Source organism: Lissotriton vulgaris, chromosome 12 (genome assembly GCF_964263255.1).
Source record: "Lissotriton vulgaris chromosome 12, aLisVul1.2, whole genome shotgun sequence".
NCBI lineage: Eukaryota > Metazoa > Chordata > Amphibia > Caudata > Salamandridae > Lissotriton > Lissotriton vulgaris.
The window spans coordinates 366,540,224-366,554,546 of record NC_141700.1 but is presented as its reverse complement, the minus strand read 5'-3'; the positions used below and the strand labels follow the sequence as shown (position 1 = coordinate 366,554,546).

General features: G+C 45.5%; 1 protein-coding gene across 1 annotated transcript in view; it reads right to left on the bottom strand.

The window, feature by feature from the left end:
* The window catches only part of GPATCH1 (G-patch domain containing 1), a 425,367-nt gene that overhangs the window by 392,527 nt on the left and 18,517 nt on the right, over positions 1–14,323 (bottom strand). The window lies entirely within an intron of this gene.

The window sequence follows — 14,323 nt, the reverse complement described above, 5'->3', positions numbered from 1 at the left end:
ACAGCATCATTCTAGTGGCCCCGTCTAAAACCTTTAGCATACATAATGGAATCCCAATGCAAGAGTATCTAGGGTGCATTTTTATTTGCAAGTACTAACCAGGACACATTTTGCCAAACTCTCTTGATAGGAATATGGTAAGAAAACGTAAAGTTATGGTAGCAAAACGTAAAGTTATATGTAGTCAGTGCTCAACATTACAACGGCTACATGCAGGTGTAACACAGTTCAAATGAATACGTGTTCACCTTAGGGCATCACTTCCCTTAAAGGCCTATGTCCAGACATGTCCCGCTTTGAGGCATTGCTGCTTCTAAAAGTAGACCTGGCTTACTTCTAGCAAACACTACTCCTCAGGCAGTCCAACTCTGGACCCCACAACGACTAAAGAAACATGCCAACTATGGCCCCTTCAAACACGTAAAACTCCAAAGGGAATATCTGCTGCCATTCACTAATCACTACCTCTAAGGTAATGTGTGGCCCTTTCCCAGACAGCATAACCACTAAGCAAATAAGCCACACACTTCTAGACAGTATCTCGTCAAAATTAACATCTGAGTCACTTCTAGAGCTTACTACTCCGATAGGAATGTATGGTCCACTACTAGAAATAACTACTCCTAAAAGAAAGTAAGATCCAATTCAAGAAACGAATACCCCAAAATGAAGGTATGGCCCATTTCTGGACATTACCCACTGCTTCTAAAGGAATGTGTGCCATTTCCTGACAATACTGCTAGATAAATGTGTGACCATTTAATAAATACAGCTTCTTCTAAATGAGTAAATAGAGTGCTTCTAAATTGCACAAGTACTACATGCATTTGTAGCCTGCTTGTATACATATTTCTTCCAAATGAGAACTTGGCACAGGTTTACACTTTGTCACTTTTGTAAAATGAATATAATATACTTTTATATCACTCTTCCAACAAGAACCCAGGGCTCGTTCCCAGGCATCAATGGCACTACAGGACTATAACGAAATATTTTACAAGTTTAACCTACTGACTGGTATCCAGCATCCTCATATACTTAATAGAACTAATAATTAGAACTTGGGTTAGCTAAGAAAATAAAACAAAATGGGACATCAAAGTAACCTTTCTAGAAAGAACATTAATAGCTATCAAACTGCTTTAACATCAATATTAACGATTCTTGAAAGGGCATCAATCGCACACCTTTATAAATCAAATAAAATAGTTAATACAAAGTGCATTCTAGACAGGACTACAATAAGTAAAATGGATAACAGTATAACATTAACAGAGGATGAACTCACAAAGACGGGTTTTGCCCTGACTCTTTGACATAAGCAAATATGTCTGCCACAGTAAAAAAGGATTTTCAACAAAATAATTTAAATGGTGACCTTTTTATGAATAGCCTATTTGGGCCTCATCAATAGGGTGTAGCTTGTAACACAATAAATGCAGGACCCATGTCTGGGAATACCTGTAGCACTTAGGCTGTCACAATGAAAAAAAACTAAAAAATCGATGGCTGGAATGCTTGAATTCATCTCAACCACTTGCAGTTACACTGCATCCCATTCCATCGTTTTCCTCTGTGTGGCATATGTTCACTGTGCCACTGGAACCAAGCTGCACCCTACTGATGAGGCTCCAGTAGTCTGAAACCAGGCTGGGGCTGATTGTTCAGAAGGGACATGGCTTGACAGTTCCATCTGGACTGTTCTTACATGAGCAGGATCAAGGATTATCTGGATCTGTCGGAGCATGAACATCGATTTACCTATTGAGTCAACCATCTAACCCTTGGAGTCCACTTCTTTGTCCTGGGTACAAGAGGGAGAGTGGGTCCAGTTTCCTGGGCTAATCTCAGGTCACAGACAGCAGGTTCTGTCCTCTTCGGGTCTTCCACGGGTCCAGAAAGTGCTCTGGAGGGTACTGGGAGATGCCATGTGTATGCCTGACACCACCCTGTGAGTGAGGGAAACTCCTGACCACTTCATAACCAATTGAGTAAAAGTTGCCAGAAGTAACCCAACTCACTTTTGCAGCATTTCTTGTGTGCTCTGCTGCAAACAGCATATAGGCCATCCTGTCAGGAGGGCACAATACCTCCCCACACTCAAGGTGTTTTGTTCCTGCTCTTGGGGCAATCACACCCTAGTCAAGTGGGCTATTTTGCTACCAGGTGACAGTTGGGAGCTCATGCAATTGGGCTTCCAGAGTGTTTAGGGAGGGAGAAGGTAATATTATAATAGTACCTTTACCAAAACATTTTTACAGACTCAAGAGGGCTTGTAATAAACATTGCATTTAAAAACTCCAAGAATGAACTCTGTAGCTGTTTCCTAGCTTGAGCTAACATTATTAAATGTAATTGTGCTTTCAAATGCTCTTCTGTGGAACAGCCAACATTGCTACAGTGAAAATAGAGTTTGGTGCTGTCTCACTGTAAGGAGAATATTAATATTGACCTTTTACATGTCTTAATTTAAAATACCATGCATCATGAATAGCACGGGCAACTTAGGGGTGACTTATTAATATTTAAAAGAAAGCTTTAGTATTGTCAAAATGAGTTATTTGGGGAAATCTAAATTGAAGTTTAGAAAAGCATAGTTGTCACAATTTTCTCCCTGCGCTCTTGTGCCCTCCAACAGGGAGCCGAATTGTGGGACTTTCCAGTGCTCTAATGTGCTTCCAGACTCTCCCCTTCGTGTATATACTGATTTTCCGCCATTTGGACGCTACTTGGACATTGCCATCCATTCCCAGCCCATGCCAGGTTTTGTGGAAGCCAGCCTGCTCATGCTTGAAGCAGCCTATTCATGCTCAAAACTCCATTAACTAGAATTTCCTGCTCACTGCTTTGTCTGTACCCCTGCTGGTCAAGGTTGAATTGAGGAATTCAGCTCACCTGTGGCTGGCTGCTGCTAGCCTGCTCACACCTGATGCATGTGAATACTGTGAGCTCTTTTAAGTCCCAGCTTCTTTCAGCCCACTCTTGGTCATTGTAGCTGTGTTCCGGTGAGACCAATCCGTGTGTCCTGAGCTTTCGATGTTCCTTGATTCCTGAGCTATAGTTATTTCTTCTTCCTGTTCCTGAGTTGCCGTTATTCCTGGTTCCTGGTTAGCACTGCTTGATTGCTCTCTTGATTCCTTAGCTATAGCAATCCTTGTTTCTGGACTAGCACGGGCAACTTAGGGGTGACTTATTAATATTTAAAAGAAAGCTTTAGTATTGTCAAAACGGGTTATTTGGGCAAATCTAAATTGAAGTTTAGAAAAGCATAGTTGTCACAATTTGCTCCCTGCGCTCTTGTGCCCTCCAACAGGGAGCCGAATTGTGGGACTTTCCAGTGTTCTAATGTGCTTCCGGACCCCCCCCCCCCCCCCCTTCGTGTATTTACTGATTTTCCGCCATTTGGACGCTACTTGGACATTGCCATCCATTCCCAGCACATGCCAGGTTTTGTGGAAGCCAGCCTGCTCATGCTTGAAGCCAGCCTATTCATGCTCAATACTCCATTAACTAGAATTCCTGCTCACTGCTTTGTCTGCACCCCGGCTGGCCAAGGTTGAATTGAGGAATTCAGCTCACCTGTGGCTGGCTGCTGCTAGCCTGCTCACACCTGATGCATGTGAATACTGTGAGCTCTTTTAAGCCCCAGCTTCTTTCAGTCCACTGTTGGTCATTGTAGCTGTGTTCCAGTGAGACCAATCGTGTGTCCTGAGCTTTCGATGTTCCTTGATTCCTGAGCTATAGTTATTTCTTCTTCCTGTTCCTAAGTTGCAGTTATTCCTGGTTCCTGATTAGCACTGCCTGATTGCTCTCTTGATTCCTTAGCTATAGCAATCCTTGTTTCTGGACTAGCACTACCTTCAGTGTTTCCTTGATTCCTGTTCCTGAGCTGTAGCTATCCTGGTTTCTGAATTAGCAACTGCCTGTAGTGTCACCTTAGTTCCTAAGCTATAGTATTACTTGTTCCTCAATTAGTACTGTCTTCAGTGCTTCCTTGACTCCTGATCCCTGGCTATTCCTTGTTTCTTTAATTCATGAACAAGTACTATTTAATGCACCATTGAATCCACTCTCCTATATTTCCTTTGTTCCAGTTCCATCTTTTCTCCCAATTACCCGTTTCAGTCCCTAGTTTGCTGTCTTTCTGTTCTACTTTCTTGCTTCTACTTTCCTTGTACTTTTGTAACTTGCTTTCTGCCAAGTGTGTCCTTGTTTCCGTTCTTTTCCATTAAACACTCCTCCTTGCTAGCTCCTGGTCTATTGTGGCTGTGTATTTAGTTATATGTCCTTGCTGGTACTGCCTTGCAAGTACCTTTTTGATCGCCATGATCTGTGGGAATACCTAACAGTCTAGGTGGTGTTTCTTGTCTACTGTGACTATTGTCTTAGAGTTACATTTATAACATCACCATAGGTATCAGCCCCACAGACACTGCCTTTGCATTTATATCCTATATGTGGGTATTTGCAATCAGTATCTGTAACAGCAATGGTGTGTGTCGAACTTATTGAGCTTCAGTCGTACCATGTGGAGCTCCTGAGTGCTTTACCCCACATTCCCTTTATTGTTAATGTTGTTAGGTATATATGCCTTGCACGCCCGCCCTGGGTGTAGTTAGTCTAAATGCTAAATTGCCACATGAGTGCCTGTCCTTTCCGAGTCTTAACCATCTTGTTCCCTTGTGCAGGCTTCCACTTTGAATACCTTTTTTCCTGACTCTATATGTGATCCTGGGCCCTGCTGTACTCCTCTTTCTACTTATTTTTCCCACCCAGCCACCAGTCTTTGCCCAAGTCCCTGACTGTATTTCAAACTTAGTCCTGGACAGTCCCTGGCAGTAGTCAGGCTATAAAGGGTAGGCTTTCAGTCCTGTTTGCACTGTCACTGCAGTGGGTGACACAATGGGTGCTGCAGCCCACTAGTGACATTTCTAATCAGTAAACTTTATTTGGTCATCAGACCAAAATATTACAAAGTGCATATATGAAACCCAATAAAAATTTCAAATGATAAAACCCACCATAAGCTTGAAAACACAGCAATTCATCATTTTTTACAACAGCCTAAATGTCAGTATAATAATCTCTATAAAAACACCAACTAATCAATTCAAGATGCCTAATACATGAATGACCTTCACCAAAAAAGGGGTCTGATCCAGTCAGGCCCAACTGTGGGGAGGGATCTATAGAAAATAACATCAAAACTATATCCCCCACATGGCCATTAACCCCTTAAGTGCTGCCTCGGTGCATTGGCCGACGGCAGCACTACCTCCCCAGTGCTGCGCACGACCATTGAACGTCCATTCAGCACTAGTTCTAATGGACAGCGCAGCACTGGGGAGGAATATTTAATAGCAGCTATGAGGTTAATATGTTCACTTTTTTTAGTCACAACAACTACATAAATCCAGTGTGTTGGAGAGTTAATCTCATCTTTTATTTAATGCAATTATTTTATCAAACGTTTTTCATTCCTTCTTCTTAATATTGAGAGGTCATCTAACAGAATGGAAAAACAGAAATGTAAAGGGGCTGAAGCCCACTATATTCTGTGGAATTTTCCATAGGCAAAGAGCAGGTACGTCTCAGGGGCGCTGACAGAAACATAATCATACCTTTCAGCATCTTGTTGAACCTTTCAACAAGCATGCTTGACTGGGGTGGTAAGCTGTGGAGAACTTGCAGTTACCCCACACTCCTCCAATATGGCCTTATTGTAGGCAGACATAAAGTTGGTGCCAGTGTCAGACATAACCACCTTGGGGAAACATACACAGGTAAACATTCCCATTAGAGCCCTACCCACCACAGGTGAAGTAACTGATGACAGGGGTATGGCCTCAGGGTACCTTATGGCTTGGTCCATCAAGACTAGGATACACCTGTTCCCTAACGCCGTGCTGGGGCCCAGAGGCCCAACAATATTAACTACCATCCTCTTAAAGAGCTATCTACCCACAGGGAAAGGCTGCAGGGGAGATTTATGATGTATCCCCGACTTACAACTGGCCTGGCTTATAATTTAGGACCAACCAAACACATGTGACTTAGTCCTTATGTAGGGTCAATAAAAGTGGGTGACCAGGCGGTCAAAGGTTTTGGCCTGACCCAGAAGTCTTGCCAAAGGAATGTAATTGAGGCAACTCCAGTAAGAAGGCCCTGTAGAACTGGGGTACCACCAAAACAGTGGTTGATCCAGGCTAGGGGACCTTATGGTCACTATAAAGGAGTCCATTCTCTCAGTTAATGTGTTGATCACCAGAGGTGTCACCACAGGCCCCCAAGAGTTAGGCACTACTCCTGCGCCTTGCAGAACTCAGCCTTGGATGGTCCTCCTGCAGCTTGCCACCCAGCTATTTCGAAACCGGTTCTAGGATGCTTGTTTCCAGTCCAGGGAGGACCTGGCTTGGCAGTTTAGGCTGGACTGTTCCCATGAGGCACAGGGTCAAGACTGATTTGCCTATTGCCAGGTCTAAACTGGGGTGGCATGGTGGGCAAAAGAATGATGGAGTTAACCCATATCTCTTGACTGGGGGTGAATGTTTTGATTTGTTCTGCATTCCGTCCATCAATTGTGTGTCTTTTGCACCCAGCTATTTCTGGTAGGTCTCACAAGGCAGCAACGTATTTCCTTGTAGGTTCCAGTGCCTCAACCTCAGGTTCAGCCAGACTGGGAATTTTTGGGGCGGGTATCCTACGCCCCCTGACCATTTTCTTTCTCACAAGCACCTGAGGCCCTGTTTCAGGCTCCAGGTCCTTTTGGTTCACCTGATGGGCAGCCATGGACTGTGTGGTCATCAGCACCCACTCAGGCAATCTGAACATCTTCAGTGAGACCTGTGTTCCACCTCTTTCCAGATAGTGTGCTCAGGTCATTTCCAGCTGACGTTCTACAGGCATTGCTCAACTCACAGCTACTCTCAGAGAACTAGAGACCACACCCAACTCCAGGGGAATACAACCACTAGATAGTGGCTTATCTGGTTGTCTGATGTCACAACTTGGTGGACAACATCAGGGATAACCTACTCTGGAGACACAGGATAACACCTGAATGAATGAAAAAGAATTTATAAAGCGCGAACTAAGCCCAAGGGCATCAAGGCGCTCTGAAACAGACGGGCCCGCAGGCACGACCAGCATGCATACTTAAGTTTACTTTACAGAGAAAAGCCAGGTCTTAAGGATCTTACGGAAGTTAGAGTGAGCTTGCTGGCCCGAGAGGGAAACGGGGAGAGCGTTCCACGCCTTGACAGCCACAAGTGAAAAAGCTCTCCCCCCCCCCCCCCCCCCCCCCCATCTCATCCTTTTCAATCTAGGGGCCACAAGCCAATTTTTGTTGGCTGACCTGAGGTTCCTAGCAGGGGCGTACCTGTGAAAAATATTCTTTATACCCACCGGGCCCTGTCCATAAAAAGCATTTAGGGTAAGGCAAAGAGTCTTAAGCAAGACTCTAAGGTCCACTGGAAGCCAGTGCAATGAACTGAGAGCAGAGGAGGTCGAGGAGCGCTTGGGGAGATCCAATACAAGCCTAGACGCGGCGTTTTGTACCAGCTGTAAGCGGCGCAACTTGCCCTTATCTATTCCCAGATAAAGGGCATTGCAATAGTCCAGTCTGGCTAAAATTAAAGCCACCATAACCTTTTTTCGGGCTTCAACGGACAAAAACTGGGAAATCTTTCTCATCACCCGGATAAGACCAAAACAGGTAGCAACAGTTCTGGATACCTGGCGAGACATAGAAAGGCCAGTGTCAAGCACCACTCCAAGATTTTTTCCTTGAGAGACAGGGGTGGGGCAGGGGCCCAGGGAGATGGGCCGCCATTTGCTGGACCAGGTGTCAGAACTGTCCCCGAAAATCAAAACCTCAGTCTTCTCACCGTTAAGTTTCAGGTAATTTTGAACCATCCATGTGGAGACAGCGGTCATACAGTTCATAAAATTGAGCGCAACATCACTTTAATTTTGGGTGATAGAAACAATGATCTGCGCGTCATCCGCATAAGACAGCACCTCAAGTCCAAAAGATTGCACCACCCTGGCCAACGGGGCCACATAGATATTAAAAAGGGTAGGGCTCAGAGGCGAGCCCTGAGGCACTCCGCAGACAAGGGGGAAGGACTCTGAGTAAAAGTCACCCAATCTAATGGTTTGAGACCGGTGGCTAAGAAAAGAGGCAAGAAGGTCCAGGGCCCGTCCGCTCACCCCTATCTCCCTGAGACGCTCCACCAATCTCAAAGGGGAGAGGGTGTCGAACACAGCAGTGAGATCGAGTAGGATGAGGAAAGTGGTATACCCTGCATCCACCTGCACTCGTATGTTGTCCAACACCATGGTAAGAGCCATCTACGTGCTATGCACCCGCCTGAAACCATGTTGGGAAGCTAACAGTAGTCATGCTGGCTCCAGTGTTTCTCAGCCCCTCCACCATCTGTCCATTGAAGGTGAGCCACTTCTTAGTGTTGACAAGCATGTGAGCTTTAGGTGTCATTTCTCAGTCAACCAGTCACTGAGGTAACCTCTACACTGCCCCCCCCTGCTAATCGGGACAACTTTCTTCCCATAACTAAACTGACAATACCTGGGGTTGGCCCATTAGTGGGGATTGTTTCTTTTTGGAGTATGTGGTGTCTTCTCTCTTGTGCCCTGACTAGAAACAGTCATAGCACTGGGATTGGTAAGACCTCATGGGTTCTTCCAACTACACCCACATTTCCCTCCCAGGGTCCGAATAGTAATTGGTCTCCCTTCCCTGGAAACTCTTTTGGAGGCCTTTAGAGAAGTTCTTTTAGCTTCCCCATTCCCCCTATATTTCTGTTGAGGAGGACCCATCCCACCTTTCTTGTGGTCTCTCTGATACCTTCTTAGCCACCCTAGTGCTGATCCAGAGGTTCAGCATATTTCCTAAGCTCTCTGGGTACAGTTAGCTTTGAATCAATTAAATGCTGGTGCAGCTCTGTAGAACAATTGCTCAGTATGTGCTCCGTCATCATCAAATTATAAAGCCCATCATAATAATTTAACTTGATTCCCTACCACAAAATCCACCCATAATTGGTGTGGATGCTTATGGGTATCCCTGAAACTCAGGTGATACGTCCCTGGACATAGACCAAACTTGGTAACAAGAGCTTCCTTCATTGGAGCAGATCTCATCTGGTCAGCTACCCTTGGGGCCTACAGGGTACCCCTCCAGCAACTGGCATGTGCTTCAACAAATTAACGCCAAACCCTCCCCTGGGACTATAGGCGTACGTAGGGCCAACTCATATGCTGTAAACCATTTATTAATGTCATCTCATACCACACAGCGTTACACGGTTTCTACAAATCTACTAGGGCTGTGTATGTAGAGCAACAAAACTTCAGAGGTCGCACCTCCCTGATAACATTGAAATGGCTAACAGCATTCTGTCTAAATGGCTTAAACATTCCCTACCAAACTGCCCCACAGCTGTAGAACACAGTCCAGTCCATGGTTTAAGGAGAGTCTGACCCAGGCCAGGTAAAACTGCAAGGCCCTTGAATAGGCGTGGAGACTGCAATATGACCCAGCTCTTCAAACACAATATCGGGTGGCTATCAAAGACTACCATAAATCCATCGGAAAATAAAGTGCCAATTACTTCGCATACAAAATTACAAATAGCAGCAATCCAGTTAAACACATCTTTTCCTTGTTAAAAGATCTCAAAAACTCAGAGCAACCCAATACATTCTCCTTCACTCGCCTCTTTCTTTGTCAAGAAGGTCAAGGACATCAGCAAAACCTCTCCCCCCCCCCCCCCCCCTTCCCCCACCAATAACAATGCTGGCGCCATAACCCCAACGGCTCCTCTCTCTCTCCACTTCCCCCGCACTTTCCCAGGAAGCTTGGTCAACCATCTGTAATAAAAATGAAATCAGATCAGCTCCAGAAATTCCTACCCCAGCTTCTACCCCCTTTTGCGACTTAATGAACTTGTCTATGTCCTCTGCTGCAATCCCTGTTGCATGCAAACATTCCAAGGTGATCTCCTTACTCGAAAAATCCACCTTGGATGACTCCAAGCCTGAAAATTTCAGCTCAATCTCACTTCTCCCTCTGGTATCTAAAATTACTGAATCCTACATCAACTCCATCCTTACCACGTTCATAGAAGCTAATGAACTTCTGGACCCCTTGCAGAATGGTGTCCAACAACGCCATAGCACCGAATCTGCCCTACTGGCAGTTACCGAACATCTTTGGAGCTCCCTGGAGGAAGGTCTCACCTCAGCTCTGAATCTTCTTGATCTTAGCGCGGCATGTGACACGGTGTCTTAACAGATCATTTAGCAGCGTTTACAAGACATCGGTATCAGAGGGGTGGCCTTAAACTGGCTCTCATCCTTCCTAGCAGAGAGATCTGTTCCAAGTGATTGCCCCCCCTTCAGCTCTGAGACGCATGCCGTGGGTCAAGGGGAGCCACAGGGCTCCGCTCTGAGCCCCACCTTATTCAATATATACATTCAAACTCTAGCAGCAGTAGCAAACGACAGGGGTCTGACTGTGGTCTCCTATGCTGATGACACACAGCTTAAGTCTCGTAATCCAATAACTCCGTACAAGATGCTGCCAAGTTTCAAAACAACCAGACAGTCATCGCAGATTGGATGACATCCAACTGCCTACAACTGAATGCCAATAAACTGAGATCCTTCTCTTAGGCTAAAACACCCTCCTCTGTAGCGAACGCTGGTGGCCTTCCACCCTAGGATCCCCTCCCGTGCCCAAACCAATTGTAAACAAGCCAATGAAAAATATGGACAGAGAGTGGGCGGAGCTTCAGGTCCATACTTGAATACAGCATGCCTCCCAGAGCAGCGCATGCGCTGCCCAGGCTCGACCTAAAAGAGGGACTGCCTCTTTGCTATGTTCAAAAGGGCCTTGATATTATTGAACATTCATATCAGTTATCACAGGATGAATTGTCTCAGAAAACGTTTGATGAAAAACACTATTACCGAATGAATGGTAGGCAATGTCTCGACAGCTAAAAGATGAAAGGCTGTCCAGCTGCTCACTAATCTATCAAATTAAAGCGGGGGGGAGCTCCCTTGGATGTAACGAACGAGGATGGGGGTGGGGGGGGGAGACCAGCCCTTCAAAAAAACAAGCTGGACTCACATCACCACCTCTCATCTTAACAAGGCCAGTAAAAAGGGTACCGGTGTTGATAGGAAATAACTAATGTTACTATTCAAAGTTCTTTGAAGCCCACGCCACGGTATTAAGTGCTATAAAATGAAAGGCAATAAATGACTAATCAGACACTTGGATTGGAGCGAGTGACTTGCAGATAATATACAAATTACAGCAGGAGGTGCATGACCTCTCAACCCCCCCCATCCCCTACCCTCTTCCTAACTAAAGTTTGAACCGGATGTAGGTCAGCAAAGTAACGATGCACAGGGTGGCAGGCTGCCCAGGTTAAGCCATGACGAATAAACGATGTTGTGACTTTACTTTGAGTCCTAAATCATTTAATTAAAAATATGAGAGCGGAAACAATTGAGCACCAAAGCTTTAATAACGCGCAGGTAGTCTAAGAATCTTTGTTTTCACAGAGCATGAAAGCAAACTAAGAGATCTGTGCTCAGATACATGGACAACAGGTAGCCTGAAACGGCCTGGCCCACAAAGACTGCACACATTCCTGGGAGCTGCGCCCCCAGCGCCAACCTGCTCCGATTCCAGCCCCATCTTTGCAATCTGGAGTCAAGCTATCCTGGCTGATGACGGCTGATAACCAGAAACCGGTCCTAGGATGCTTGATTCCGGTCCAGGAAAAACATGGCTTGGCAGTTCGGGCTGGACTGTTTCCATGAGGCACAGGGGCAAGGCTGATTTGCATATGGCCATGTCTGAACTGGGGTGGTGTGGAGTGCAGAAAAATGATGGATTTAGGCCCAGATCTCTGTACTGGGGTGAATGTATGACATTGTTCTGCATTCTGTCCATCGACTGTTGTTTTTGCAGTTGTCACCCCTAGTGGGACGGGTATGCTCAGACGTGAGTCCGTGCTCAGCATACCACTGGAGTCAAGCTATCCTGGCTGATGATGGCTGATTGCCAGAAACCGGTCCTAGGATGCTTGATTCCGGTCCAGGAAAAACATGGCTTGGCAGTTCGGGCTGGACTGTTCCCATGAGGCACAGGGTCAAGGCTGATTTGCATATGGCCATGTCTGAACTGGGGTGGTGTGGAGTGCAAAAAAAGATGGATTAGGCCCAGATCTCTGTACTGGGGTGAATGTATGACATTGTTCTGCATTCTGTCCATCAACTGTTATTTTTGCATCCGTCTTTGCAATCTGGCAAAGATCCTAAGTGGTGCAAATGCTGAATGTTCACCTTCTGGGGTACGGGGTCTAAAACAATTTGGGGACCAATTTACAAAGGCCTTTTTCGTTGGTAAGCATACTTTTACAGCCCACAATTACTGTGTTTTTGGCATTCAGTTGTCAACAAAAGACTACGTAGCAGGCATAAATGCTTTTACTACTACGTAATTGTGTGCCACAATAGCTTACGAATTACACAGTTACAAACACCTTCAAATGGGAATAATAAAGCGTGCCGCTTACCGAGTGCAGGCGGTACATTTATTGCATGGTGGAGCGGGGAGACCCCGGGGAGCGGAGGGAGGAGGTTGGGCAGAGCAGCAAATGCTACAGAAGATGGCACTGTTGTGTGTTAAGAGAACAAAAGCAAAGTAAATACTGTCTTGTATAGGGACCTTGTTTCCATTCAAAAAGTGCGGTTCCCACTTTGTTACTACCCATGGTGGCCACCGTTACACCGTGGGGTGAAGCCGTTCATGTTCCACCCTGGTCCTGCGGAAGGACATGAGTTCTAGGGCTGATGCGGGTCACTACATGTATGCAGCGGTCGAAGTGGGGGGAAAAAAGAAGGGGAAATGTGGGTTGAGACTCCGAGGGCAGGGATAACTCAAGGATTGGATCAGTGGGAGGAGTCATGGTGGGGCCAAAATGTGCCAAACATCCCAATTTTTTGTATTTGTTTGGCATTTCACCAACCAGTTACAGCTTATTGTGTTATTTAATTCAACCAATGGATACATTTGATTTATTTAAGGTTTAATAGGAGTTATTGGCATTTAAATACATTCACTTAGTGGGATATATTTCCAATCACACAATGTCCCAAATACGGTTAAAAGTGGAATCACAAGCCATTTGTATCCAAGCCATGCAGTTTCACTCATTAGCACTTCTCCTCCCTTCTTCCACAAGAGTAGTTCAAACATGAATGGCAAAATATCCTAGTTTGCAAATGTTTTCTTTAGAATTATGGCTCTGCCATATTTGCCACATAATACATCATCCACTACATAATCTTAGTTTTAACTAATCATTTTTGTAGCTCAAACGGATAAAAAGTTACTAAAAAACGTGACTTGAGCTGCTGCAAAGTGGACAGCCCTTTGCAAAGGTTGACTGATCACCTTTCTCACTGCTGCGTTTGTATGTTATACTGATACTGATGAGGCAGAATCTTTGCAGAGATTTAACATTTGTAAAAATGTCTAAATAATTAAGTATAAGAAAATATATTGCATTACGCTGCTGCCTTTTTTTGTTGCATAATTTAGTCAACACTGCTGCATCATTTTGTCCCTCATTGCTGCATAATTCCAGTGGCTCCAGAGCAGGTAGCAAATGTTAAAAGTGCTTGTGCATGAAGCAGAGAGACTGTGAAGTTTGCATACTTAGTTTGGTGTGCGTGCAAATACTGCATTGCCGACCCTCGGTGAGTTGTAGCTACTTCTGCTGAAGCAAGGCCAATGGGGGTACCAATGGGTGAGGCGTGAGGCGAGAGAATGGTTTTGGTGGGTGTCAGGAAGTCTGGCGCTCTGCGAGTTCCCAGAGTGTGAAAGGTCATGCGGTAGTTCCAAGTCGGTGCAAGACAGGTCAGGGGAACAAAACCAATTGAAAATAACCCCTAGGTAGATAGAGAGAGTGGCTCTCTAGTCAAGCGAAAATGCAACAAGTGACAGGACACTTGTCCTTTCACTCAAGGCCGCCGAACTCCAGCCCTGATGAGTTACCACCCGCACACGGTGTGACGAAACACATGTCGGCTTTGTGCTCTTGTCATTCTGCACCTACTCGTGTCCTGCTTGATTTTAGCACCACACCCTGGACTCACCCGTCCTAAGCTTCTCCTGCAAGCAATTTTGGCTCGCCACTTCAGTACCCAGAATCGCCCTGGACTGCACCGTGCCCGTAGCTGGTGTCCTTTCACTCAAGGCCGCCGAACTCCAGCCCTGATG